Consider the following 27,828-nt stretch of genomic DNA (forward strand, 5'->3'; position numbering starts at 1 on the left):
TTTGTTACGTCGACGATTTATTCAGCATAATTAGGAGGGGCACTCTCCCAGCCTTCACAAATCATCTGAATAACATGAATCCAGCTATCAGCTTCACTGTTGAGGAAGAACAGCATGGCCAACTTCCGTTCCTTGAGGTACTGGTCAAGCGCAACAATCGTGCATTATCATTTTGCGTGTATAGAAAAGCCACCCACACTGGCCGTTATTTGAATTTTAACAACGTGTATCCTCGCGAAAGCATGGCGAACCCGCAAGGCGAATCACATCGAAGCGGACTGAAAAATTTGGGCAGTTAGGGAGACAACGAACAGCATGTAAGCTCTGCATGCCACGGCCAAAGTGCGATTTCCCACAGTAGCGGAAAAAGTAGTAATTCGCATCGGTTTGTCATTCCGTGGGTAAGCTCTCTTGACAGTTCTCATGAACGGGGCTGCGAACTAGTGTCGTGAACATCAGTGCCGAGATGCCCCTCCTAGGATACACTGCGATAGTCACGCAAGGTGCAGAACGTTTCGTGTATGCAGTGGCGGTCGTCGGGGCAATTTTGCCGTCGCCAACTTCGAGCCTCTAACCGACACTTGTAGCATTTAGGCCGCTGTTGAGTGGATTCGGTACAATGCCTGAGGAGCAACATCTCGGCAGTATGTTAGTAGCGATAGCGATTTCTCCAACGCGGCAAGACGCATAGCCATTCCACGCAAGAGTGTGGGGAATGATAAACTGGAGAAAGAAGGGGATTTGTTGAGTTGACAAGCCCACACCTTGGTGTAGAGGCGTCGTAGTGGTCCTAAAAGTTGCAAGACGATACCGCCCCTGCGTCAACGTAACCAAGCCCAATCAGGTTGTCTTGCGCAAGCATCTCCTGCACACCGGGGAGCATAGGCTCGGACTGTTGTGTATGTTGTAGTTTTCTCTAAGTTGGATTCTAGGGCCGCGTTTCATGTCGTACGCCTCACCGAAAGATTACAGGTATACATCACCTTTACTACACTCTTCGGTCATTAAATGACTGAAGGAAGCATGGAGCATCAGGGTCCAACATTATTATGTATGATGAGCCCATACTACCGCGACTGCTCTCTGGGAAACAAGAATTGATCACAAAGGCCTCACAAGCCTCTCATGGCCAATGTCGTTGGAGCCAATATTCATTTCCCGTGTCTTGCATTGATACTGCTTATTCCGTTAACGGCACAATGCATAAACGGGTGTTCACTAAGCTTTGCTCGAATTTGCACTACACCTCTAAAAGAACAGGATCATTTTTCTTTGAACATTTTACAAAATGTTCTTGGCGATCTTCAGCTCCAACTCTAGCGCCTATAGTCATACTTCTTTTTGCCTTGATGTAGGCACCCACATTGATTTGTACAGTGCAAAAATAAGGTTCCGCTTGCCTATTGTACGTGTATCCGCATTAAAAGACTCAAGAGCTGGGCAGTTATGGACGTATGACAAATGTAGTACTAATAATAATATATATCGTGGTCGGTTAACGCAACGAGCAGCGTAGATCCCCCTCTCTCCAGCAAATTTCTACCTAGGCAAACACACCGAAAGTAAAAGACAATTCCTGTAAAAATTCATCGAAAAAATTAAGAAGCATTGACTGTTGGGAGATCATTTGGAAACCTGGCAGGATGGACAGGCGCAGCGAGCGCCTGTCGTGTACGAACGTTTTCTTACCGTACTACATTTTCGTCTAAAGCTTTAAAGTGATAGCAACGAAATATGGAAGCTATATTATCAAATAAAAAAAAAGAGTGAACAACTGGCCAGTGCCTTCATTGAGGCCTGCATGGATTTGCTATCTAGAGATTTTCCCATTTCAGGTGGATCTGTTTACCCTTTAATAAATGATTGTACCTTATCGATCCTTGCAATGATAATCATAGGTTTCATGATACTATTAGGAGTTATCTTGTAGGCGTCGGCCAGCCGTCTGAGTTAGTGAACATCTAGAAATCTTGTCGCTGATATGCGACACTCTACAATTTCATACCTGTCATACTATTTTCCTTTTGTCATTTGACATCGAAGAAATTGGCGACCTCCTGTTTATATAGCACGGCATCAAGTTGCACCAGCCTGTAGTCCTTGGAAGTCAGTACGTAAAAGCAGCTAATGTGTTCGAATACGGTAGACGAGGTAGTGAAGTGTGCATGCGTGGCAATAACCAAAGTCAGCAGTCGTTGCAATAGTTTGATTAAGATAGTTTATTAAAGAATACGCAGCAAGGAACGGGCGAGCAGTTTTCATAGTCTGCTGAAACAACGACATCTCGCGCTGTATATTCACCGACGCTCATTTAGACTCGAATCATTCGCGATAATTGTAGAAGGCATTCTTGGATAAAACCAGTGTCAGGGGGTAATCTTGTCGTGGCCTTCTATTCGAGCGTTTTGCGCATTTTGTTGCAGCCTCTTGATGCGCTGTTAGAGTGTCCTGTTCTTCAAGCTTTCACACTAGCTGCCCGCTTAGACCGGAAACTGCAGGTGTATTATTCGGAATAGTTGTGTCATCTGGTCGTTGCTCTTCGCAGATTTCAAGCTTACTCCCAGTTCCTCTGCTCGTAGTTATACGCTGTCTAAACGAGAAAAAAAGTGCAAGAGGGTGAGCAGTACATAAATTATTTCAGTGAATACATTGGCCTATACTGCCTCAGGTCAGAGCTGAAACCTATAAAATATTAAGATAACCACGCGGTACCATTGCACAGGTGCCTGACGAATACCACCCGACTTGTACTTCCGACTGCTAAAATGATGAGTTGTGATGCAATCAAAATATAGTTTTGTCAAAAGGGTGTAATGTAAACCTTCAATATGGGATAATCACGTTTTGTTTCTTATTACACCTGGTTGAATATTTACAAGGAAACTTAGTCTGCAAGAAAAATAATTGTCATAAATTAAAGCGTGTATTGTTACGAAAGACAATGAGCTTGTTGAGGTGGCGTCTACAAGAGATTGATTTCGATGTCGAAAACTGGTATTCACTTTTCATAGAACTGGTTGTTTTGTTGAAGTGTACAAACAAATAACACATCTTAGCATATTTCTTTCAGAGAAGTGGATTTGCAATTTCGTGCTAGTGGTCACGTTTCATTTTTCATTTTGCCACGCCCGCTTGTTCTTTTATTTTTATCTATTCGGGTTTGACAAGCAAAAACCGATAGTGACGCTCGACGCTGACCCTGCCGTAGTTTTCGAGAAGCTTCACGATTCTAGTAGATCGCTTTGTTAAGGTTGCGCGCAGGACGCCGTTAGTCTAGATTATTCCAGAGCTTGCGCGACCACCAGTGATAAGACTGGAAAGTTCGATACTTGGTGTATAAAAGACGACTCGTCGCAGCCATGAGCAGTTTATCGACGGCCGACGCCCTGTTCGCCGCTTTCAGTGTACAGCTTATTGCTGTAGTTTGGTTCTCATTTCCTGGCCACAAGTTCGGCCAAATAAAGTTTATTGAACGCGCCGACTGATGTCTTCGTGGACGTCACGACCCCATGACATCTGGTGAAGCTGCTTCCCGGTCCAAGTAGCGAACTTGGCCGTGAGTCAAGTCCACGCCGTCAAGGTAACGTCGACACCAACCCTGAACAGCGAGCCAGCTGCAGGCAGCAAGGTCTTGCACCAGAATACGGACCCCTGCCCGAGAAGACCAGGATCACAACGATGAAGACAACAGCGACAATGGCAGCTGCTGTGGCGCCTACAACGGTCGTCATGCATCAACCGAGGGAGCCGCCGACATTCCGAGGATCCAGAAAGCTTGCTGGAGGCATACGACCGGATATCCACGTTTAACAACTGGGACTGCGTCAAGAAGCTACGCCACGTCTACTTCGCCCTTGAAGATGGCGCAAGGACCTCGTTCTAGAATCGAGAGTCCACGCTAACATAATGGGACCTCTCCCGCAGAGGATTTCTGAACACCTTCACGCGCGTCATACGGAAAGAAAGGGCTGAAACCCTTCTGGAGACCCGTGTACAGCTCCCCAACGATACCATCGGGCTGTACACCGAAGAAATGACTCGCTTATTTCGCCATGCTCACCTCGCCATGTCCGAAGAAAAAAATGTTCGCTTCCTGATGCTGGGAGTGAAGGAAAAACTTTTTGCCGGACATGTGCGCATTCCGCCAAAGACGGCCTCGGAATTTCTTTCGGAGGCCGCAACAATTAAAAAGGCGCTAGAAATATAACCACCGCATGCCCACTTCGAGCTACGAGGATATGCAACGATGGGAACCAACGACCTGCGCGAGACGATTAGGGCGGTCATGCGTGAGGAGCTGCAGAAGATGTTCCCCAGATCGCAACCTCAGATGGATTCGATTCGCGAGATCGTTCGTGAGCAACTTCAGCATTCACTGGGAGTTGCTGCACCGCCAAAACCTGAGCCGGAAGGCATGAGCTATGCTGCTGCAGCCCGACGCAACGCCCCCCTTCCGCACCCACGTCAAGCTGCCACTCCAGCTGCAGCAGTTCCGCCGCCAGACACCACCGCCACCACCACCGCCGCCATACCGCTCGCCGACAGGACAACGCTGTACCCCCCGAAAGACCGACGTTTGGCGTGCCCTTGACAACCGACCGCTGTGCTATCACTGCGGGGAAGTCGGCCACATTTTCCGCCGCTGCCACTACGCCAGATGGGCCTACGTGGCTGCGCCAACAACGCACCACCTCCAAAGCGTGGCGAGGTGCCACGCGACATCGCCATTTACTTGGCCACCACCGAATGGGCAACTGGTCGTACGTCGCTTTCGCCGTCGCCTGGGCACTACCGGTCACCTCAGCAACGACAGCCCTACAGCGGCCCTAACCGGGGCCGTTCCGCGAGCCCATTGCCGGAAAACTAAGGGCAGCAACCGATGAAGCTGCAGTTGCTGCACGATGAACTACCGAAGATCATCCGCCAACAACGACAACGCCGCGGCGAAACCTTCTGAACACGACGCGAACCAGACAGACTCCTGACGACGAAACCTAGCGCACCGAAGATCTGATGACCCGACATGGAAGCAGCAGAACAAACCGACGCAGCCGTAATCCGACGCCACGACCTAACGGCAAGGCCAAGCGACGAGCTAGTGACCTCGCCGTTCTGGTTGACGGCCACAACGTGACCGCTGTCGTCGATACTGGAGCCGAATATCTCCACATCAGTGGGCCGTTCGCCGCAAAATTGAAGAAAGTTAGGACTGCTTGGGAAAGGCCCGAAATCCATACCGCTAGAGGCCATCTAATAACGCTGTCTGGAGTCGGCACAGCAAGAGTCACCATTAATAATCTAACTTATCCTGCGAGCTTCGTGATCTTGCAACAAGAACCAAGGCGATAACTATCATTGGAGAAAGCGACACCGCCGGACACGAACCCATGTCAACATGCCATGAACGTGCTCGAGGATCAAGTCACCATTCCGCCTATATCTAGCGTCATAGTTTCCGTCGGCACCGTAAAGGCTGAAGATATCGAAGGTGTCATCGAGAGCGATCAGCGTTTGCTGCTAGACCGTGACATTTGCGTCGCCATAGGCATTTCTCGGCTGCATGAAGGAAAAGGAATCGTGATGGTAACGAAGATTCAGCCAAGAATACAGACCCCTGAGCAGGGTGGCGGCTTGGGCTAGTTGATAGCTTATGACAAATGTTATAGCGCGAACTCAGGACGAGGACAAAAGGTACACGAATACGCTCGTCTTTTGTTCTCGTCCTGAGCTCGCGCAATAACATTTGACCTGAGCAGGCGCCCGACGATTGTGTACATTGAATAAATCTTGGCTGCCAGCCATGCATTTGCCATTTCAGATTCTCACGAAGCTACAACGTCGGCCCCAATGCCTGAGCCATCCTTTGACGCAAACCCAAGCCTTCCCGCTCGCTAACAGCAACAGCTCCAATGTCTTTTGAAGGAATACTAGGACGGTTTCTCGTCGTCATCGCGGATCCGGAAAACGCCCCTTGATAAACACTGGGTCATAATGAAAAATAAATGCTCGACCACTCCGTCAGAGTCCCTACCGGGCTTTGACGCGGGAGCGGGAGGCCGTCGAGAAACAAGTCGACGAAATGCTACGCGACGACATCATCCAAACGTCCAAGAGTCCCTGGGCGTCTCCCGTAGTGTTAGTGAAGAAGGATGGACCTTACATTTCTGCGTCAATTATTGTCGCCTGAACAAAATCACGAAGCAGGGCGTGTACCTTCTTCCGCGGATAGACGACGTCCTGGATCGACTCCACAACGCGAAGTACTTTTAGTCGATGGACCTCACGACCGGCTACTGGCAAATCGAAGTCGACTAGAGAGACGGAGAAAAGACTACCTTTATAAAACCGGAAGGCCTGTTCGAGTTCAAGGTCATGTCCTTCGGTCTTTGCTCGGCACCCACGACTTTTCAACGTGTTATGGACACAGGGCTGGCTGGCGTGAAGTGGTAGATGTGCCTCGTGTACTTGGACGACGTGGTTGTGTTCTCCTCTAGCTTGGACGACTACTTCCGGCGCCTTACAGCTGTACTTCATGCGATCAAGACCTCCGGGCTCACCTTCAAGCCTGAACAGTGCCGTTTCGCGCACGAGGAGCTCCTGTTCTTGGGCCACGTCATTAGCAGACCTGGAGTTCGCCCCCACCCGCGGAAAACAGCTGCGATCATTTCCTTCCCGCCGCCTACCGACATGAAGGCCGCACGCCGATTTCTCGGCTTGTGCGCCTATTACAGGCGCTTCATCAGGGAATTTTCACGGATCGTAGAGCCGCTAACTCACTTCAAGAAGAGCGATGTGGGTTCAAGTGGGCAACGGCGCGAATCGAAGCATTTCAAGAACTGAAGCGACGCCTGCAGACGCCTCCGATACTTGCGCAGTTCGACCAATACGCCGATACGGAAATCCACACCGACGCAAGCAGCGTAGGACACGGCGCCGACCTTGTGCAGAAGACCGACGGACTTGAAAGGGTCATTAATTATGCTAGCCGGTCCCTATCCAGAGGAGAAGGTAACTATTCCACATCGAAAAAGGAGTGTTTTGCCATCATCTGGGCTACGTCTAAGTTTCGCCCCTACCTGTGCGGCAGGTCCCTTCAAAGTTGTGAGCGACCACCACACCTTGTGTTGTCTAGCCAACTTGAAGGACCCTTCAAGTCGCCTCGCTCGGTAGAGCCTAAGGCTTCAAGAATTCGACATTACCGTCCCTTACAAGTCCGGAAGAAAACACTCCGACGCCGACTGCCTGTCTCGTGCCCTTGTTGACGCACCACCGCAGAACGACCACAATGATGACTGCTTCCTGGGAACCATAAGTGCCGACGACTTTGCTGAACGACAGCAAGCCTACCCGGAACTTAGGGGCCTTGTGGACTACCTCAAGGGTAGGACCGCCGTTGTTCCGAAAGTATTCAGGCGGGGATTGGCGTCATTTAACTTGAAATACGACGTCCTCGTAAAGAAGACCTTCTCTCCGGTCCGGGCTAACTACCTTATTGTTATACCTTCGGCACTGCAACCAGAAGTTCTGCAGGCCCTGCACGACGACCCGACGGCTGGCCACCTCGGCTTTTCCCGCACACTCGCAAGGATACAGAAAAAATACTACTTGTCACGCCTTCCTGCCGACGTCGCCCACTACGTTAGGACTTGCCGAGATTGCCAGCGACTGAAGACACCAACGACTAGGCCAGCGGGACTTCTACAGCCAATCGAACTACCTCACCGACTGTTCCAGCAAATCGGGATGGACCTACTGGGGCCGTTCCCGATGTCGACTTCCGGCAACAAGTGGATCGTCGTAGCAAATGACTACCTCACCCGCTACGCCGAGACAAAGGTCTTGCCCAAAGGCAGTGCCGCCGAGGTAGCCAAGTTATTCGTCGAGAAGATTGTCTTGCGTCATAGCGCCCCAGAGGTCATCATCACAGACACATGTACCGCCTTTACTGCGGACCTCACTCAGGCGATCTTCAAATACAGCGAGACGAGCCACCACCGCACCACCGCCTACCACCCGCAGACCAATGGCCTCACAGAGCGTCTAAATAAGACCATCACCGACATGCTGGCCATGTACGTCGACGCTGAGCACAAGGCGTGGGACGCCGTTCTTCCGTACGTGACCTTTGCTTACAACACGGCCGTCCAAAAAACGACGCAGATGACGCCGTACAAATTGGTCTACGGAAGGATCCCTGCGACGACGCTCAACGCCATGCTACCCAACATCCCCGACGAAGAAAGCTCGACGCTGCCGCTTACTTACAACGTGCCCAAGAAGCTCGACAGCTCGCCCACCTGCGCATCAAGAAGCTTCGTGGAGTACCAGCCCGGCGACCTTGTCTTGGTCTGGACGCCAATACGACGACACGGATTGAGTGAGAAGCTTCTTCGACGATACTTCGGCCCGTACAGGGTACTTCGACGTCTCGGCGCACTCGACTACGAGGTTGTCCACGACGGCATCACGATCTCTCAGAGGCGCCGAGCAGGACCCGAGGTCGTGCATGTGGTGCGCCTTATACCGTACTATGCTCGTTAACGCACCTGAAGACTCTAATGTTTGCTTGCTTAGCTTCCTTTAGTATTGCATGTATTCATGTTCTGTTTTTAAGCATCGGGGCGATGATTTTTCAGAGGGGGGCAATGCCACGTGCGTTTCATATTATCACTTTTGCGGTATTCAGTTTTCGCCCACAAAGGCTGTCAGCAACACTCAGCACAAACCGCGCCCCATTTTTCGAGAAGCTTCGCGATTATTGTAGATCATTTTGCTAAAATTGCGCGCAAGACGCGCACACTCGAGCTTATTCTAGAGATTGCGCAATAACCGGCGATAGCGCTGGAAAGTTCGATAACGCCTGTATAAAAGCCGATGCGCTTGACCGATTGTCAGTTTTTATCTACGAACGACGCCCAGTTTGCCGATATCAGTGTACAGCGTGTATGCTGTAGTTTCAGTTTTCTTTCCCAGTCCAAAAGTTCGGCCAAATAAAGTTTCATCTGGAACACGCCGGCTGTTGTCTTCGTCGACGTCACGACCACGTGACAATATGTGGTAGTCTTAAACGCTACTGAAAGCTGCCCCAGAATGATGGAATACAAGTACAGTGGTCAACTCTCATATCTGTAACGACGGAGCGTCGTGCTCCGAACTGCACGAGCGACATCTACAGTTGAAAACGGGGCACCTCTGAGCATGCGCAGCCCCACTGATGCGCCTACCTTGCATTTTCGATCGTTGGTTATCACCGCGAATGCAATAACTGCTTTGGCCGTTGGAAGCGCTGTCAACAGTTTATCACAAAAACAAAAAAGAAAAAAAAAGAAAAAAAGGAAACGAAGCGAAGCGAACCGTTGTCAGCGCGCGATGAAAGCTATGCTGCGTGTTGATTTGCCGTTCGCGGTCACATTGTCCCATCAGCAGATTTCCGTCCACTTATAAGTTTATCCGTTGTCCGGCGCATTGTCGGTATCATATGATACTACGAACCGAGAATAAGTGCGCAGTATAAAACACGCCGATTCGGTGATTGCACTCTCTCTTTTTTTAGGCGCTATACGGTTGACAAGCGCTTCTGACGGGGTAATCAGTTGTCGCGGCCGCGGCGATAAGAAGGACGGAAATTACATGGCGAGCGCATCAGTGACACTGCGCATGCTCTGATGTGGCCCGTTTCACGCTGTAGATGTCGCTCATGCAGTTCCGAGCACGACGCTCTGGCGTTATAGACATGAGAGTTGACCACTGTACAATACATTTTCGTGGCATTTCAATGGCACCAAATCAATTCTACTTTAGATAATATAAACCGTCGGTAACCTCTCTTCTCATTCCAGTTTCAAACAACCGTTCGTCAAATCATGCCTATAGTTTTTTCGCAGAAAATATTGTGTGGGAAAAGTGAAGGTAAGTTTTAATGCTGAATTGACGCACTTACTATACCAAGGTTGGTATCTTACTTCTATAGCAAATGTCTCTGTACCTTTATATATATCCATTTCTTCAAGCCCTATCAATGTTCCAGACAGAATTATTATATGCTGCCTAGAGTTATTTCTAGGTGACAGCATCTAAAAAGCAGAGAGGAGATACGGTACTAACTCCGCGTTTACGACTGAAAATAATCTATGCAATGTACTCGTCAACGCACAAAAAAACAACTTGCAGATGAGACCAAAATGATAGGCAGACATGTTTTGTATGGCACATGGGGTATTTACTAGCATATTTGAAACGTTTCATCTAGCTACTTTTGCATGTGCCTGCGGCAGAAAATTTGATGTATTATTTCAGAGATTCTAAGTGCAGAAAAGATACCTCACTGAAGGAAGAGCGCCTAATGCTTTGTTGCTTTGTCGCGATTTTAAGTGCAAACTAAAGAACGATGTAATACATGTCATATTGCCGGCACAAGACCGAAGAAAACTGTCTTTTGGTGTACATTTAGCATACCAGTATTCGTGGACAGGTATTTGTTGGTTAGCCAACACTTTTGTAGAGCCCACTTGGCTGATTGACGGATGGCAATTCCATTCGAGAGTATGCGCCGACTAGTTTTACAGGCGCCTTCTACCACATTGGTTTTTGAACTTTCAGTTCATAGTCTGTTAACATTGCCGCCGAATTGTCTTAGATGTTACGATACTCCGCTGGTTCCCCCGAAAGGAGCAGGTTCGATCAAAGCGGCGGCGGTCACATTGTGATGGAGTTTGTGACTTTTGAACGCTGTCTACCAAAGGTAATAGTCAAAAATAGCTGCCCATTTCATATCGCAAAGGAATAGCCCAAACTGAAGGTACAATAACATTTAATACTGTCTGCAAGTTGGCAGAATTTCGTGCAGCCGCCAATAAAGAATTTCATCGCGAGCGTGTAGCCACTGCTGTGAACATTCCTTTGAGGGGAAGTGCGCTCAGCTTTCCTTTAAATTCCATTAATTTTGTGTAAGGCATCTAAGAACACGGGCTCTCTAATTTCAGCTCCATCGAAATGAAGCCATCGCCACCGAGATTAGATCTCACAGCTTTCGGGTCAACCGTCGAGCGCCGTAACCCCTAGACCACCACGGCAGTTAATGAGCATTGCCCTATAGTGCGTTTGTGAGCACTGTGTGAGTGAACCTAAGCCATAACGCAGCATAGAAACACGCAATGAAACATCATAGTAAAACACTAACTGATTTTTTCGATCTTTCTTCCAGTGAATATTATTCTGGGCAAGTCCGCGTAACGGGGGAGTTTATAGGCGCTTGACTGAAATCGGTAACCATCCCGAAAAAAAAAAACGGCGCATCAAAGCAGGTGCAATGACGTACGGTGTAAGCCCACACATGACATTGAAGGTTCAATATACGCAACATATCTGCGTTGTTTGGTTTATGAGCCTTATTTCACAGGTGTGAACAAGAGTGTATGGACCACGGGATCACATGGCAGAATGCATTGACACGCCATCCGCCGACGCGGCGCCTGCTGTTGCGAGCACCACTGAAGCAGCGTTGCGCATAGGCGTCCCACCATATCAGGTGGCCTCTCATGTCGCTTTTTCTGACGTAGTTATTACGCTCGTAGAGAAAACGTCAACAGGGTGTCGCTTTCCTTGCTCCATCGCACCTGCTGCAGCTGTTCTTCGTAGCGGGCAACTAAGTACAGCGGGCATCGCATAACCTAATAAATAAGCCAAGCATGGATATTTAGGTTTACTGGTTACGCCGTGTGGTGGTACCACAAAACACAGCCCAGCTAGCCCTTGCCACGTTAAGTCAAGTTGAGCTTTGCCGAGCCTAGTTAAGTCAAGGTAAGCACGGTCAAATGTAATTAGGGTAGTTAAGTGTAGTATCATCTAATAAAGGCAAGCATAAGTTCGTTATGGCTAATCAGAATTAAGCTTAAACCAGCTTGCCGTTGCCAAGTTGAGCTCATATGAGCCCAGTTGAGTCAAGGTAAATATAGCCAAATCTAATTAGGCATAGTTTGAGAATGTTATCGCTAATTAAGCCGATTATAAGAAGGTCAAAATAAGCCAAACGTAATCTAGGGCAAGTGATGCAAGTCGAATCGCCATATGCCTAAAGAAACCTAGCCCAGGAAGATGCTAATTACTCCTGACCGAGTGTAGCCTAATTAAGCTCAGTAAGTTCTAATTAGTGATACATACGACTAATTCTAATAACGACTAATAAAGTAGTGTGAAATTGTGCCAACCCATCCGAGAAACGAGTTTAATGGCAGAATAATTAGGTCACAATAGGCTCAAGTATCACTTGGCGTTGTACATGGAAAGAAATCGGCTTCTATGTTCCCACGAATTGAGATAAGAGCAGCCTGAGGTACAGCTCGAATGTTGCATTTACATTACGGAGAACCCTTATACCTATGACTGTAAGCATTTTCTACGGCGCTCAGTGGTCCGGACCCCTTTAAGTAAGGTCTAGGGGGCCCCATCAAACGCGAAAATTCACCGTTGGCGCATTCAGGTGCGCCGCGGCCTCGGGGTCAGTAAGAGTGATGCAAAAGCCATCATGTGATGACTCACCATACGACGTCACCATGACACAATATCACGCCGCATAAAGTGATCTTACATGGTGGACGTCACCGCATAAATTCGCCGCTTGGACAATGGTGGCCTGACCAGAGAGGCAATACAAAAACTGGTGATGTAGAGAAAGATTGCCATACATCCGATCGCGGAAGCAGTGCAAAAGCATGCTATGTGCAGAATGTTTTCGGAAGGAAGAGGGGGAAGACCAATAAATCGCCTGTGAACAAAAGGAAGACGGATTTCACCTCTGAGTCGTCGTGGGCAAATACAAAAGGTACCGTGCCAGTCTTGATACGCACATCAACTAGCGCGACGGTAGAGAATGTGCTTTTTCCTCCGTAGCACTCAAGCTAAAGTAATTGCTTCAAAAGAATTAGGTCTATCCTTCTAAATCTTGCCTCATTGCGTAGTCACGCAGTCATTAGTACTTGAGAGTCAGTTGGTGCTATTGCAGCAAGAACGAGATTTGTACGAGTGTAATACTTATAATAAAAATGGAATTCTCTTATAGCAATTTATGCTGTTGTGTGGTGGTAGAATAATCAAGAAAATACGTACTAGTCATTGCAGGTTCACTACGTGGGGCCTTTGTAGTCATTCTAACGAAAGGTATGCGAGCTGAAAATCAAACGATCGACAACTTTAGTTTCAATTTGAACGTAAGCACGCTGTAAAAATATCCGAAAATGAGTGCCGGAATCCTGAGGGTAACAACATATAAGATACACTAATGTTACTCATGTATTATTGTTTGTGAGACTTTCTTCTTGCCAAATTTTACGTTATTGCTGTCCTGTCCATTGATTCATTACCAGGAACGATATATAATTTTTGTATATTCCACCCAAACTAGGTGGCTGGATTGTCAATGTGATAGCACGGATTTAGGCAATTTTGCGTGGTTTGGTCATCTAACTTTTGCAGATATTTGTAAAAATTCGCACGCTAAATTGGCTGCGCTACTACGCCATAATTCTTCCTTTTACTACCATCCCACCACGCGCCCGTAGGTGCTACGAGCACCTGCGTCGCTGCGCATGTAGTAATGGGGGGTAGCTTTAAAACACCCACTCGTTGCGCAATTCGCTTGTATTGGCACCTGGTGCCATTCTACGATTCTGCCTCTCAATATCAAATGCGTTAAGGAGACGCCTTCCACTACATGAAATCCTTATAGCGTTTTTTTACGAAGCAGCTTCAAGCACTGGCGTGGGCTTGTGAAAGAACACCGGCTTGCCACGCAGATCACCTGGGTTCAATTCTCGTTCGGGCCGAAGATGTTAATATTGTGGGCATTCATTAGACACATCTACCCTCCTCATACATGTTCATCATCATGGGTGGTCGTCGTCTTCATCTGTAGTGGGAACTCGGCTTGATTGTGATCTGTGCCTCGGGTGTGGCCGCTTCACCGTGCCTTCGGGACCTAATAAAGGTGGCGCTAATCGTTGCGTCACAAGTGGTGGAGGCTGCTCATCGATCTTCCTGCCTCTCCCAACCTTCTCTACATCCTGGAGCTCCACTCAGGTCGCCGTCCGTACCAGGTGTCCGGTAACATGCCTCAGGACGAGCCAACCGGCGCACCTGCATCTACCTACACGGCCCCGACTACCGCGGCCTATCCACCCTGGCTTTTTGGGACGTTAAACCCCATATATTAATTATCCACCCTGGCTTATCAGTGGGCACCAGCGGGATCCCCCCATGTTCGCCGGACTTCGAAGTGAAGATGTGGAGGATTGGTTGGACCACTACGACCTAGTGAGTTCAACAAACAACTGGGATGATCCGGCCAAGCTTCACCGTGTTTCTTTCTACCTCACAGGACGTAGCGAAAACGTGGTATTTCAATGACGAAATTGATTTCACGGACTGGACCCATTTCAAGCAACACCTTCGCCAAATTTTCGGTACTCCGGCAGTTCGTTCTGCCCTCGCAAAGAAGACCTTGGATTCTCGCAAGCAACAACTTAGCGAATGCTACACCTCATACATTGAGGATGTGCTTGCTCTTTGTCGCCGTTTCAACACCTCCATGACCGAATCGAAGAGGGTTTGATCTACTGAAAGGCATCGGCACTATCGCCTTCAATGCGTTGGCCATACAGAACCCCACCACAGTCGCCGAGGTTGTTGCCACATGCCAACGCCTAGAGGAACTCGAGTCCCAGCGGTTGCCGCCGGACAGCCCTGACAACACCGCCACCGCTGATCTCCCGTTGCGTGCTAATCTCCGCGCGATTATACGGGAAGAGCTGCAATCTCTAGGCCTATCAGCGACCCCGAGTCCACCTCACGCCTCCAGCACTCTTTTGCGCGACGTGATCAAGGAGGAACTGGCGTCTATGGCCGCTCCAGCGTATGTGGACTCTCTGACCACTCGACTCCTGCCAACGTACGCACAAGTCGTCGCTGGTTCACCAGGCGTCGTGCTATCGATGTCTGCACACTCAACGCCGGTCCACCTGGCCTCGATGACACCGAGTGCGCCTAGCCAGCCCTTTCACCCGCCATGGCGATCGCCTCGTCCGGTGTGCTATTACTGCGGGTATCGTGGCCACATTGCACGATTTTGTCGTAAGCGTCAGCAGGACGAGCGCCGTAGATTCGACGCCTAAGAACGGGATGATTGTGCCGCCTGGACCATGTTTCAACGCCGTCCTTACGTTCCGCCGCCACATCGGTCTCCATCCCGAAGTGCAACATCCGAGACGGCACAAACTTACCGCCCCACTCGACGACGCTCACCGTCGCCCTTTCGCGCTCTACGTCATCACTGCGACCTGTATCGCAGTTCACCGACCATCGCCCGGAAAACTAACCTATGCAGTTTTTGGAGGAAAAGCTGCATTGAACGACACGACAGAAATTCCTCCAGTGCGTCCATGTATTATGACATCTGTTTTAGTAGAAGGTTTATGCGTGGACGCTTTGATAGACACTGGTGCTTGTTCATCGGTTATTGATCGCTCTTTGTGTTCCCGTCTCCGGAAAGTCACCACCCCTTATGATGGGCCTCATTTGTTCGCGGCTCAAGGGGACGCCATTCAACCTTCCGCCATGTGCACCGCTCGTGTTTTCATTGATGGACTTCTCCATTACGTACAGTTCGCCGTACTGAGTTCGTGTGCCCACCAGCTTATATTAGGGTAGGATTTTTTGTCTACGGCAAACGCTTCCATCTGCTGTCGAGAACGTGTTCTTCACATGACGGAAACCGACTATGCTCTTCTTGTGTATGACAAGTCACTTCGCTTGCTCGCTGTGGAGGATACCGAGATACCACCTGGTCATCAACGAATAGTTACCATCGCCTCTGACGTGATCGATTATGGTGACATGCTTCTCTGCGCCTGTTAAACTATCCACCAGTGAAGAACACGTGTCCCGGCTGCTTCATTGCCGCCAGCTGGCTCGCGTCAGCACTGAAGCAAGGCAACAGGGCCGCAAGCTTGACTATGATGCCTCTCATCGCGCCGTGTCCTTCAGCCCTGGCGATGAAGTGCTGCTTCTTACACCCTTTCGCGCTCCTGGTTTGTGCGACAAATTTCAACTACACTTTTTTGGCCCCTACACGGTTTTAGAGCAAACGTCTCCCGTCAACTATCGCGTGGCACCCGTTGTTCTTCCAGCGGACTGCCGCTGCCGGGCTGCAGAGATAGTCCACGTATCACGCATGAAGCCTCTCACAAGGCGTTCTTCTTCGCTTTAATCCGCAGTCAGGATGACCGCTCTCGCGTGGGGGGGGGGGGGGGGGGTTAGTGTGGGCATTCATTAGACACATCTACCCTCCTCATACATGTTCATCATCATGGGTGTTCGTCGTCTTCATCTGTAGTAGGAACTCGGCTTGATTGTGATGTGTGCCTCGGGTGTGGTCACTTTATTGTGCCTCCGGGACCTAATAAAGGTCGCGCTAATCGTTGCGTCACAATATTTATTTGTGTTAGCAACAACTTGTAGGTTTGGGCGAGTCGGTTCATGATGCGAAAACTAGAAGCAGCGCGAAAAAAACCACGTGTGTGTTCCTATTTTCGTCGTCATTTTTTTCGCGCTGCTTCTGGTTTTCGCAATATTTATTTATTTCTACCTCGAATTTTCGCTCTCGGACAACGACGATTTTTCGCTCACAACCAACAACGCTGACACTGAAATTTCTGCAAAACGAGCCCTTTGACACTATCGCGTTCACGACAGAGTACATTGCAAATTGTTGTTTCTCCCAGCGAAATATTTCCAATAAAAATTGCTTTTTTGCGATGCATTATGATGCAGATCGAAAGTAGAAAGAGCAAGAAAATACGTACTAGCTCGTGTAGGTCCAAGAAATGAGTTAGAGCGTGTATGGGAGGGCCATTGCACTGGAAATCAATAATGCCATTTCAGTTTCAATATTGTGACACAGCCGTAACGACGAGGGGACGTGCACGACAGAATGAGGAGAAAAGCGCAATAATTATTTATTTTACTGGACTGACCTGAGCCCGAAAAGTACAAGTAAACCAAAGTGCGGCTCGCGGAGAAGTACTCCGGTCCAACGGCAGCGCTCAGTTTAAAAGGCGACGGACGTTTTCGGTAACACGCGGTACGAAAATAAGTTGAAGCATCACGCGTTCGTGATGGAATGCAGATAAAGTCTATTTACGCACGCCACGAGCAAACTGATAAGCACGGCAAGTGATCGCGCCAATATATAGCAAAATACGGTGTAAGTCACCTCGTCATGTTATGTGAGACCATAGGATATCACATGACATCGGCCTTTGTTCGGAGGTGGGCCGACCCTGTATGCATTATGAAGCCCCGTGAAGTTAAGAAATGTTCCAGTACGTACGATTTCGGTGGCAGTGCGAAACCGCGTAAAGTAGTTAAAGCTTTCGTGGCAGGGGGAAGCGACAAAAAGAATTACCTGAGAAGAAGAAGAAGATGATGATGTCTGTAGCCTCCGAGTCACCTTAGCGAATTCATTAGGAACCGAATGCTCAAGAAGAGGAATTTACCATTTCTTATTGCGATAGCAGTTATACGGACACTCTAGGCTGGTTTTTGCCGTCGTCGTCATGTCCCGGATATGTATATGTATGTATATATAAATAAAAGCTACAAAGAAAAATGAATTAGAAGAAAAAAACTTCCGAAGCGCACCACTGGAATTCGAACCTTCGACCTCTCTACCCACTGACGATGTGGAACGCTAAGTAAATCATGCGTGTATCGTGACCGCGCGGCAGGAGACGCTGAGGAATCACTCCACACGCCGCAGTTCTAAAGAAAAAGGAGTCTAAGAGCGTTCGGTTGTAGCGCGCTGCTCAAACACGAAGAAGCAACAACCGTAACAGTCAGTTCGCGCTCGTCCCGTGCGTACCTGTGCGTTCTTTTCGAGTGTCCTTCCTTGTGTTTGAGCAGTGCGCTGTGCTAATGTCGAGCTGCGACCGTTGGTACTTCACGGACGTCCGGTGTGTGTTTTTTTCGCCAGTTCTTCGCGCTCGAGTGGCGCGTTGCAAGTATCGAGCTGCTTGCCGTTCTTCGTGTGACATTCAAATCTGTTGCTATCGCATTCATTGCTTCGCCGTTGCGGCGAAACTGTAACTTTTTAGTTGCGAATTATCTCTTGCTGGGGGGTATGTAACGCAGCGTGGTAATCCGCACGCAGCGTTGTGATCCTCACTCACACTACACATGCGTGACTCTGCTCCTTCCATCTCTCCAACAGCTTCGCGTTACTCTCTCCACTTCTCTACCAGCACCTGCTTGCGCTTCTCATGCGTTCTCGCTTCTGCTCTCACGGCGCATACGCTACTCTCCTCATCTAGTCTCCTCTCCTTCAAATGGCAGAGCACTGCGCGCGTTCAGTCCAGCGCTTGCCTCGGTTGGCTTCTCTGAAATGCGGGCTCGACATGCCAAAATTCTCTCCTGCGCAGCGCCGCGATGAAGGCCAGCGCACGCGCGTCCCCTCCCCCTCTCTCTCTCCTCTCTTACGCTGCCTCTCTCTCGCGCGCCTTTCGACGCTCCCCGCACGCCCTGTGAGAATTAACGGCCAGGCCGGAGGAAAGACACAACGCGCGTAGTGTTCCCCTTCGCGTTCCACGACGCGAGGTCGGTCGCATGCCCAGCGAACGCCAACGGAACGCGATCATGCATGTGCTCCGGCTTCGCATCGCCTCATGGTCCCCTTTAGCGGGAGATGATGTAACTTTTTTTAGTGCAGCCACCTAGGTTTTACAAATGTGTGTGAAAAGCGACTTGTTAAGCTTCTTGCCATTTTTGAACACACCCTAAGAAGTTTGTACTGAAAAAATACTTTACAGATACCTCCAAATTCTATCGCATAACGGTGAGAAAAGACGGGAATTTTCTTTGCACAATACTCAGCAGAGAAACGCCGAAACGTATAGCGATCTCACATATTGGCAGCGTGCGATGTGTCATGGCCTTGTCATATTAATGTAGAGAAGCCTTGGAAGCATGGATACTTTCAAGACGAAGAGAATGGCGTTGTTTCCGACCACTCAACAGTCGCTCACAACACCTCCAGCGGCCAATTTGTTCATATATATTATTTGCAAGAGGCTAGGGACAAAGTTGCCTGAGTTTGAATTCGCATCGCACTTTCATTGTACGGGCCCGTCGCGATTACTCGCTCACCTACAATGCCTATTCTGTGAGAATTTCTGCGAAACGGGCCGTTTGATGAAATTGCGCTTAAGATGAGTATGGTGGGGAGACGGCCTCAGCACTGTTGCATGCAAAAAAGCAACAAATGACGTTTCGTTGCGTTATCCCGCTGGCCTAGCCGAGCCGGTTTTGCACGGCTCCTCAAAAGCCGTGCTGCGCGGGCGCGTGGATCAGTCATGTCACGCAACTAGCGCACCGCAGCCGGCATCTCCCGCGCAATCCGCCGCCGCCGGTCTAGGCATTCCAGAGACCGTGACGTCGTAGCCGTGCCAGGCGTACTGGCGCCGGCGCGCGCGCAGCTATTCGCCTTAGCTATGCAGTCGCCGTCTGACACTGCGCTGGAGCGGATTGATAGCGCCTCTGACTGGCGTATGCCTGTGTAGTGTAGCCATGGAGGAGGAGTGCGCAAACGCTGCTCAACGTGCAGAAGAGCGGAGAAGCTTAACTCATCGGATCCCGAAGTAGTTGCCTGGCAGTTAGCTGCTGGTCGTAGGAAGAATAAACAGAAGAAGGCTAAACGTGCTGCAGAAACACGAACACCTAAGAATAATCAGCTGAACCTTTGCTAACCCCATGTATATTCTGACATAGCCGAGCTAAGCCATTGCAACATTTTTTTATTACGGTTAGTGATACTGGAAACAAATGTTCATGACGAGGAAAAATTCCGTACATTTGTATTATCATGTATGTAAATTCGTATTGAGTTTCTCGAAGTGTCATACAAAACAAATTAAAGCAGCTTGGCTAACTGTAGCTTTAACGTTTACAGCAACTCATATTGTGCATTAAGACTTCAGCTGTGGTTTAAAACACCATATACAGGGTTGACTGCTGCACTCCTAACTTCTCCGTAAGCACACATGTTGTTTCAATTTTGCACATCTATTTTAAAAGTTCGTGGCATTTAATGATAAGAAGCCACTAGACTCCGGAATATCGCATGATGTATCCATAAAGTTTGAACGAATACTCTTCTAATCGCAACAAATTGTCGCAGTTGTATGATGTGATCTGAGCACAATCGCCAAGAATCTCCGCAGCTTTTTCTGGTGCATAAGATTAGCATTCATATTGAAACGAAAACACCTGGTGAATTAAAAAGGAATTTCTTTTGGTTCGGACTTGTTTGTTCCCTGCCGTAAAGACTCTCTTGGGGGGGGGGGGGGGGGCTCTTCAAGTTTCCCACTACGTCAGCCATGCGATGACGCGACCACAGCGTTCCATCGCGTTTTATCTGTAATGCATTCAACAGCCCATAATTCTTAACCACATTCAGTGTACATTTTCCACGCCCTGAAAAGCTGATAAACTATCATAATCCAAGCTATTAATTGTTCAACAAAAGATTTGCAGCGGCGCATAGCAAATTGATCATCCAGGTAACGCTTATAGAAATAGAAAAAAACATTGATGATTTAACCCCGTCAGTACATTTTGCCAACTGTCTATAAGTCGGTGCCCATGTGACCTCCACTCCAGAGTGGATATGGACAAACCAATGAAATCGGAGGTATCCCAATGTATCAATGGTGCATCAACAGCATTAGTTCTTTTATCCTAAGCCATCTCCAGAGCTCGTGAAGGGTACGAGCTTCACTTCAGTCGAGCCTTCATGCAGAGTGCCCCACTTCTGTTTTGGCGTGTACATTCTGCCTTATCTAGGACTACAAAATTCATATGAAAACTACGAATATCTTACTTGGTTGGTAAGATATCGCCTGTACACAGGTAGGTTCCGACGTGAAGAGGAGGAATAATAACCCCAGCAAGAATAGAATGCCTTGATAAAAGGACTTCATCCTTTTGTTTCCTGAAAAGAAGACAGTACATGGTTAAATTTGCAATCTCCTATAAATTGAAGCAATGTGTTGAGCTACGCTAATTAGTTCGTTCGAACGTAGGGTGCCAACTTCGTACGTTCGAACTTACGGAGTGAACCAGAAAGGCAATAAGTCCTGATCTCCTGTCTTTAATATTTGTTGTACCGTCCTCTTGCACTCCAAGCTGAAAGCTATTTCCATGCCTAGAGACTATCATATTAAATCAACAGTCAATAAAGCCAAGGAAGATGTAGGGATATTTATCGTGCCCTTTTGGGGTAGTGTAGTGATTATGATATCAGTGTAAATTCATTAGAGCGGAGGAAAGACACACCGGTAGCGACCGAAGCTTCGCTCTCACAATATTGCGTCCGACGCCTTAACAATTCAGCGGTGGCAGTGATCGTCATGCCGTCCACTGTAATGAGTATTTATCTACCTATAAACCATAAAGTGTAAGCCAGCAGCACTCGTAGTCATGACAGCGAGCGCGGAACACTTTTGTCGGCTGGTGTAACATAGCACGTACTTTTTACCAGTTGGTAGCTGACCAACAAACCATCGCATACAACCAGAAAGCAGCAACTTCAAGTGTGCCCGAACGCAACTTCGCTATGAGGTACAGGGAGAATTGCTTTCGGTCTTGGAACTTGAGTGCTTTAATTATAACATGAATGTAAAAGAAAATAAAGTTCACAAAAAGCGATCTTGCCTCTGGTAAGGATGGAACCTACAATCTTCGCATAACGCATCAGATGCTCTGTCAATTGAGCTAGGGTCCCTGGCTATGCGGATTTTTGTCCACTTCGACTTCTAAAATCTACATAGTAAGTGCTACACTACATCTAAACGAGTACAAAGAATTTTCCCTATAACTTCCTTCGCTTCATTGTCTGTTGATGTTTTGAGGCTGTGCACGGCAGCCGCATTTTCAATGGAGGCAAAAATGCATAAGGCCCGTGCACTTAGAATTATATGCGTGTTAAAGAGCCTCAGGTGGCCGAAATTTTCAGAGCCCTCCTATATGGCGTCTCCCATAATCATATCGTGGTTTCGACAAGTAAATCTACACCGATGGTTACTTATTGTTCTCGAGGTGGCGTCTAAAAACGAAAAACGACACCATGCCCATTTTCTATATTCGTTCAGCCCTACACAATATGCGATGCAATTATACAGAACATTTTTGCCTCCCTTTCTCCTTTTCCTTTATTCTTGCAAATGTTGTTCACCAGTTCAACAGTGTATGTCGTTATGCAGGGCTGGAAAAGAACACCTCAGTTTTCAATAAAACATTGTGGCGCATTGAAATGTTTGTGAAGAAGATGCGCCTCCATCCAGCAGCATCGCCAACGCTCGTCTCGCTCAGCTCTTGTTTCGGAGCGCTGCTGTGCCTCTGGACGGTCTCAATGCCTTGCCGCTGACAACCATTACGCCTTTGTACGACAAATAAAGCTACGGGTTTCAAAGGTCTTCAGCGTTGCAGATGAGACCGACATGGAAGACTGGCTTGACTACTAGGAACTGGTGAGCGCGCATAATAAGTGGAATGACCCCGACAAGCTAGGCCGCTTGATATTTTATCTGACTGGCACCGCCAAATTGTGGTACAACAGCCACAAACACAACATCCCTTCGTGGATCTTCTTCAAGACGTCCTCCGCTAATATGTTCGGTCGACCAACTGTCCGCTAAAGCATGCGGAGCAGCGCTTGGGCGTCCGCTCACAGCAGACTGAAGAGAGCTTCACAAGCTATATTGAGGACGTCGTCGACCATTGTCGACGTGTAAACGACACCATGACCGAAGCTGACAAGATCAAGTAAATCCTGAAAGGCATGGACGACGGCGCATTCTAAATGCTCTTGGCTGGGAATCCGGGCACAGTTTAAGAAGTCGTCAGGTTGTGTAGAGCTACGACGAGTTCAAGAAGGAACGCGTCCCGAATCGAGAGCCTCCGCGAGATGCTGTCCAGTCTCGACACCATGCCTGACCATTCGACGTTGCTTTTTTGTTTCCCGCCAGCTTTCCTTATTGCCATTTACTCACGAGCCCACCATCCGTCTGCCCGCCCCGATCCGCACTGTTATTTCGCAGGAGGTTGCCCACGCTGTTCCACATGCGCACCACGAGCCGCCTGCATGCAGCCCTGCTCACTACGGTTGTGCAGCACAGCCTGTGGCCGCTCCTGTCGCCTATGCGCAAACCGTGCAGCCTGTAGTCGCGCCCCTCACGTAAGCGGATGTTGTGCGTAGGCTTCCGCAACCACCTTACACCACGCACTCATAGCCCATACTGCATATTGGGCACGACCGACAATCACCAGTCTAGGGAGGACGCCTGATAATCGACCTATTTGCTACGCCTCCTACATTTCGGGACAAGTCGCCCGCTTTTGCCGCCGTCGCCCCCAAACTTCCTGCAACCGTGTCCTGCCGTCGCAATCCAGCAGCCAGCCCTTTTCCCAATACGTTCCTGGCACACCATAGCGCGATGCCCCTACTCATCACCCTTACTTCCAGCAGCAGCGCTCACAATCTCCTCGGCGGCGATCGTCCTCCCCCACGCGTCGCCGGCCCGGACTCTCCGACCAGGAAGAGTAACCGCCGCAGTTGAAGAGGCACGAACTGCACCTTTTTCCAACTATCCAAGCCCCCACTCCTCTCTTGCTTACGTGGTCGCCATAACTGTTGAAGATGTTCGTACTTTTGCACTTGTGGACACCTTGCAGCCGTTTCTCTCATAACCGCTAACCTCTGCCGTTCATTACGCAAGGTAGCGAAGCCGCTTTCGGGACTGTCACTCCACACCGCAAGCGCGCAGCCAGTCACGGATCTCGCAGCTTGCACTGCAAGAGTGTTCAGTGAAGGCAATCTGTACATCGTAGAGTTTATTGTCCATTCTCCCTGTTCGCATGTCGTCATCCTCGGGTGGGACTTCCTATCCCGCTCTAATGCCGTCATCGACTGCGCACGCGCCCAAGTTGAGTTTTCATCATTGTGTGACGCCCCATTACTTGACGCTCTTCATCAGCCTCCTATGTTGCTCGTTCGTGAGAATAACGGCATTTCGCCTGGTACTTTCGCATTTCTCCCCGTTTCCTGCAACGCCACAAACCGACGCTATGGTGTTTTTCAGGCCGTTAGATGTTTTCGCGAGTCGTAGAGCTGTGCCACTACCTTTCGCGAGAATTGGCATCGCCGCCGGCAGCTGCAATGTATTCGTCTTCAGTCCGCTCTCCGCAATTGTAAAGCTGCTTGCAGGCGAATGTTTCGGCCGTGTGGAAGATCTAGACTCTTCGTCTCTCGTTGACGTCCCGGATGACTGCTGCGACCAACCATATGCCATGTCGGCACTCGGGAGTCGTCTAGGGACATTTTTCCAGTGCTATCACCGATACCCTCACCCCTGTGGAACACGCCGACCTACGTGATCTTGTGCACGAGTTCCAGAATTCTTTCGATGTGTCGCAACATCAACTGGGTCGAGCGTCGCAAGTGCAACATTACGCTGACACCCGTGTACACCAGCCGTTGGGTCGAAGACCATACCGTGTCTCCGCTGAGGAGCGCCGCTTCTTTAACCACCAAGTCGAAGATACGCTTTGTAGAGACGTTATACCGCACAATCCGTGGGCGTCTTCACTCGTCATGGTGCGTAAGAAAGACGGAGCTATCCGGTTTTGTGTGGACTACCGTCGTTTGAAGAAGATAACCCGCAACGACATCTCTCCTTTGCCACGCATTGATGACGCCATTGACACACTTCACGGAGCAGAATTCTTCTCGTCGCTGGACTTGCTGCCTGCCTGTTGGCAAGTTCCATATCTATCATTTCACCGTTAACTCAGCTTCTTCACGTGAGCCTCTCCTTCTTATCCCCTCCATGTGACGTCGCCTTCGCTGAAACTGCGCCGCCTGCTCACCTCCCCACCTATTCTTCGATCTGATGGCTCCTACCGAAGTACACACAGACGCCATCGGATCGGGCTTGGCGCTGTCCTCGCTCAACGAAAGCCTGGCTATTCAGAATACGTCGTAGCCTACGCTACTCGCACGCTGACGAAAGCCGAAACCAATTAGAGCGTGACTGAAAGAATATTGTTTGGCTCTGGTGTGGGCGCTTGGAAAGTTCCGGCCGTGCTTATACGGGCGCCCGGTCGATCTAGTAACCGATCACCACGTGCTTTGCTGGACCGCCACGTTGAAAGACTCTTTTGGCCACCCAGCGTGATGGTCACTCCGCATGCAGGAGCGCGACATTCGCGTCCTCTACCGCTGCGGACGCAATCACGCTGACACTGGCGCCCTCTCCCGCTCACCTTTTCCTCCAAATCCAGCGTGCGGAACTACTTGCGTCCACCCCTCGTCATCTCTAGATCTCACTCCATTGCCACCGAACAACGTAGTGGCTCGTAGATCGCATCTCTTCTTGATTACCTATCTGGTACACCCACCATTCCTGTGCATCGATCCCTGCGACGTCAAGCTTTCCATTTCACTATCCGCGATCAACTGCTTGATCGCAGCTACTACGCTGCCGATGGCCGTTGGTGGCTATTGGTCTTTGCACGCAGCTTGCGATCACAAGTATGCGCCTCTCTTCACGACGATCCTCAATGTGGCCACGCCGGGGTGTTCAAGACATACGAACGCCTTCGCAATCGCTATTACTGGCGCGGTATGTGCAATTTCGAGCGCGAGTTCGTACAGTGATGCCCTGACTGCCGACGACGCAAATCAACAGCTTTACGTTCGACTGGCACACTGGAGCCGATTCCATGTCCTGCTAAGCCATTTGATGACGTGGGCGTTGACCTCTAATGTCCCGTTCCAATGACCCCAGATGGCAATCGGTGGATTATAGTGACTGTCAACCACCGGACCCGCTACGCCGAAACTGCCGCTTTGGCGAGTGCTACTGCTCGGGATGTCGCCTCTTTCAGGTTACGTCACTTTATCCTTGGACATGGCGGCCCTCGAGAGCTCCTTAGTGACAGAGGGTATCTGTCCCATGAAAAACCTCTGGGCTTTCCTGGATGCTCGTTGCAAGGTACAAGGGGTCTAACACCGTCTTGGAGAAAACTTTTCTAGTTAATTTTCTTATCGAGCCAGTTTCTCGATTGGATGACATGCACCGGTGTGAACGTGACATCCTCCATATTTCCTGCCTCAAGCCATACTATGAGCGTCTGCCTTAAACTTCTTAGGTCGCCAGGATGGCTCCTTTTTCAGCGGGGGCGATAGTGAAGAAGAAGATGCGCCTCCATCCAGCAGCATCGCCAACGCTTGTCTCGCTCGGCTCGTGTTTCGGATCGCTGCTGTGCCTATGGATAGTTCTTCTCGCTGCATTGCCGCTGACAACCATAACATCCTTGAACGACCTCTTCACAAGTTAACCACTACAGTTCTCAATTAACCATGCATTGCTAGAATTTGGCGAAGAGATATATGCTGAAAGTTCTAATTATTGAAGTAAACATGTACTATTTTTAAGCAAATCGTGTAGTTTAGCAGTTACGGAGCTCGAATTGGTCATTTTGGCTGCGGCAACACATACCTGCTGAAGAATATGCAATTACAGGCACATAACTATTATTTTGCGTTTGTATAATGCCTTCGAGCCATCTCCAGACGATAACCAAGTCGCTCCGCGAAATCTTATTTGCTATTAGTCGCCGAAATATAAATTGAACCCAACAGTGTGAAAATTCAATTTAAGATTTATGCGCGTTTCGGCACACCACCGTGATGGTTGAACCGACCGCCGTAGTCAAAACGATCGTCAAAGGAATCGGTATAAGACGAAAGCGAAATGTATTGTCACAGAAGTAGTTGATTATGGTAGATTGTTGTATGGCAGCCAGCAGCAATATTGGTGCAGCTATAACACCGTTTAACTTGGATGCACTGATGATTGACGCCTATTGGCGCTTTTCCATCTTGACGAATGATGTCCGCGATAATGGATGAACCTTTTTGGTAGATGAAGTAGTTACCCTACACCTGGACACAGCATATGCCGTATGCCGCCCAAAGATGGCATCAATAAGCATTTAAACACTGGTACTCGATATGCACTCATTCAAAGCGACGTCATTTGAGGAGAAAAACTGCAAGGTCTACGGTTTTCACCAATAGGGCAACCTATGCTTCTGCTCCTGCATATACGACGCGACAGCGCTTGGCGAAGGCGAGAGAGAAAGAGCTGGATTGTAGGTTGAGCGGTGAACGCGCGAAGGCGATCCGCTTCCCACTGGTGTGCCTCTCGCTGAGATGGTATGTTTGTGACTTCAGACGTGAATCCACGAAGGCGTTTTACTTCCCGCGGGCGTCTCGCTCGCGGAACGTATTTGTGAAGCTTCATGTATGTGGCTTGGTAGCTCAGCGGGTAGAGCGCCCGACACCCATCGACGCGGGCCGAGAGGTCACGATTTCGACTCCCAGGTCATGCTCGTCAACGAAGATTATTCTTGTAACTTTTCTGTTATCTCTTCGTGTGCATTTACTAACGTTATTTCCGTGGCGGAAATGACGTCACTGAAGTCTTGATAGACCCCGGCTTAATACTGTCACGTGGTCGTGACGTCGACGAAGACAGCAGTCGGCGTTTCTCATTTGCCCGACTTGTGGCCGGGAAAATGAGAACTAGAACTACAGCAATACACGCTGTACAATGATAGCGGCGAACAGGGCGTCGTCCGTCGATCAACTGACAAGCGGTCAAGTGCGTCGGTTTTTATACAGGTGCTATCGAACTTTCCAGCGATATCGCTGGTGGCGGC

General features: G+C 49.2%; 1 long non-coding RNA gene across 1 annotated transcript in view; it reads right to left on the minus strand.

Annotated features, from left to right (window-relative positions):
• Nucleotides 1-2,199: 2,199 nt before the first annotated feature.
• The window catches only part of LOC125759689 (uncharacterized), a 33,079-nt gene continuing 7,450 nt past the window's right edge, over nucleotides 2,200-27,828 (minus strand). Inside the window, exons 2-5 of the long non-coding RNA XR_007417310.1 lie at nucleotides 20,924-21,034; nucleotides 16,854-16,907; nucleotides 13,105-13,164; nucleotides 2,200-2,590 (exon numbers count right to left, since the gene is read on the minus strand). This is a non-coding gene — a long non-coding RNA (uncharacterized LOC125759689). The remainder of the gene's footprint in view (nucleotides 2,591-13,104; nucleotides 13,165-16,853; nucleotides 16,908-20,923; nucleotides 21,035-27,828) is intronic.

This window comes from Rhipicephalus sanguineus, chromosome 8 (assembly GCF_013339695.2).
Source record: "Rhipicephalus sanguineus isolate Rsan-2018 chromosome 8, BIME_Rsan_1.4, whole genome shotgun sequence".
NCBI lineage: Eukaryota > Metazoa > Arthropoda > Arachnida > Ixodida > Ixodidae > Rhipicephalus > Rhipicephalus sanguineus.